The sequence below is a fragment of the Acanthisitta chloris genome, unplaced genomic scaffold, assembly GCF_000695815.1.
Source record: "Acanthisitta chloris isolate BGI_N310 unplaced genomic scaffold, ASM69581v1 scaffold19685, whole genome shotgun sequence".
Classification (NCBI taxonomy): Eukaryota; Metazoa; Chordata; class Aves; order Passeriformes; family Acanthisittidae; genus Acanthisitta; species Acanthisitta chloris.
Window position 1 is genome coordinate 13,558 of NW_008672372.1, and position 2,527 is coordinate 16,084.

Sequence of the window (2,527 nt, forward strand, 5' to 3'; positions counted from 1 at the left end):
CATTCCACCTAGGCCATTTGTGTGCCTGCTGGTCCAGACTCAGCCAAGAATGGCAGACCTGCTGCACAAGCCAAGCTGCTGAGAGGTAGGAATCCAACATGGGGAGATGCCAACATGCCATCTTTCAAATGGCCTTTTCCATCCATCCTCCATATGACTAAAAATAATTATAGTAAGAACAGATGAAAAAATATTACTGGGTGTCCTGATTCCAGCAGGACAGGGTTAACTTTTGCAGCAGCCAGGAAGGGTACACTAGGACTCTGGGGCTATTCTATACCACCTCATGCCATGGAAGGGGCAGTGAGTACCATTCCTGTTTATGCAGTTGGGCAGCACCAGGTTCAGCATGGTGTGCAATTGTGTGTGAGTTGTTCACCAGTCCTGTACACTCTGTTATTAATATAGTTGTTGTTACTGTTCATTTTCTTACTTCATTGATGTTTCTTTGTAAATCGTTCTTGTCTGAACCCATTATTTTACCTTTGGTGCCTCCAATTAATTCCCTCCATCCTGCCGGAGGGGAGAGGGTGGGAAAGTGAGTAAGTGGCACATGGTCTGGGGTGTTTCAATGGGAACACACTCCTAAACCATGATACTGGGTTACAATATCAGTTTTGGGGTGTCTGATGAGAGCAGGTCTATCAGTAGCCTCAGTTACACAGACATTGAGGAGAAGTAGAAAAACAGGCCTAAGATTATTTTAGGTCTTCCATTTGTCCTTGAATGTTCTGCTTTACTCAAAATACCATGCAACCCTAGGTCTAATCTATCAAGTCAGCAAGGTCAAATGTTAGGATTATAGGTAGCAAAAGCAAGAAGCAAGCTAAGTTGTACAGCTTGCTGCTGAGATCAGCCTTAGCCCCTGGGCAAATGCTATAACCATTGATAGCAACTGCTGTAAATGTTTTTGAAGCTGTTGCTCAAAAGGTGGTTGTCAGCACCTCTGGTATGAGCCTGCACTCAGGTGATTCTGTGGACCCTCAGTGGGAGCAAAATGTAGCCAGACTTGTGCCGAGCACCTGTTCAGGTTGGGTATTTGACTTTTGCTATTTTTATATACTTGGTCCACACGCTGAGCATCAATACCTTGATATCCTACATGGATCATCCTTTACTGGCACTGCCCTTCTTCCTGTACCTACTTAGGAATCTGGTTAGCATCAGAGAGCTGGTGCTAATTTTAGGTAGGCTGTTACGCTAAGTAACTCCTGTTTTGACTCACAGCAGCTCCCAGGATGATGTGTGTGTGATATCAGTTTGACACAGTCACCTAGGCTCCTTCCTTTGGCTCCATGTTGACAGTCAATCCTTTGCCTTTCCTTACTCATCTGCTGAGAGCACACAAGTCCCATATGGCTGTATTCCATTTTTTCTCCCTTTCATGTACTTCCTGACTCCTTTCCCTGCTGCCCCAAAAGCATGAGAGGCCATAGCAGCTGCTTTGAGCAGAGCCTGTAACTGCTACCTGGGCATCTGCTAAAAATGTTGAGACAATTTTCTTTGCAAAAATTCCTCCAGAAAAGCCAAGGTTTGAACTGGCAGTTCAGCGCTTTTTTTCACATACCAACTGAAAGCTTTTCTAATTGATTGGCAATTAGCCTGTTCTAAAAAACTCAGGGTCAAATTCCCAGCTGGTGTAAGTTAGAGAAATCCCACTGAAGTCTCTGATTTACTTTCCAAATGGTTTAAAAATTTAGCAGGAGCTTTAAACTGCCAATGTTATTCATCAAACAGCTGGCTAAAATTCAGAAAGAGATCACATTTTCTGTAATGCTCTTTGACATTTAGTATTCCTTAGGGACCAGATATAATCAATACAAGTGCTAAAGTGAAGATTCCAGAAGTTTAAAAAACACAAGACCCAAAAAAGCCATGGACCTGATAAACATTAGGTTTTAGGAATAAGAGTCCAAATGTAGAATCAAATTTTTACGTCCTTGCAGACGTGTGTTAGTTATCATATTGAATAAAGTTTTAAGAGTCCTGCTCTTCTCTTGGATGGAATTTTGATGTTCTGTCAAAGGGGCTGGAAGGATTTTGCCAGCTCTCAGTGGGAGTGGACTGCATCCCTTGTGAAGCCCAATTCCCCAGCAGGTGTGTTGCATAGAACAGTTGTTGCATTTTTGTTTCCTTTCACTTTTCAGTTCTGCTTCTCAAAACATTCAACACGTTGCTGTTCCAGACAAGTGTTCTAATGGACCTAAAAGCCTGGGAGATGAACAGCCTTGAGAGAACTGGGGTGGTGAAGGAAGATGAGGGAAGATCCAGAATCAGCCTCTGTAACAAAGACTTCACCTTTGGGGATAAAAAACCCAATTCCTCAACTTGTTTCATAATTTCTGGGAAATCTAATGTCAGGTCTGCCTCTAACACTATATATATTAGGAAACTTTGTAAACTTGGTAATTCTGACTGCAATTCTTCCTATATTTCCTTCAGCTGCCTGACAAAACAGAACTAGTTTGTGTCTGCTGCTCTTCAGTGTACACATCTTATTTCTGGACATAAGTACAGCCATACTGTT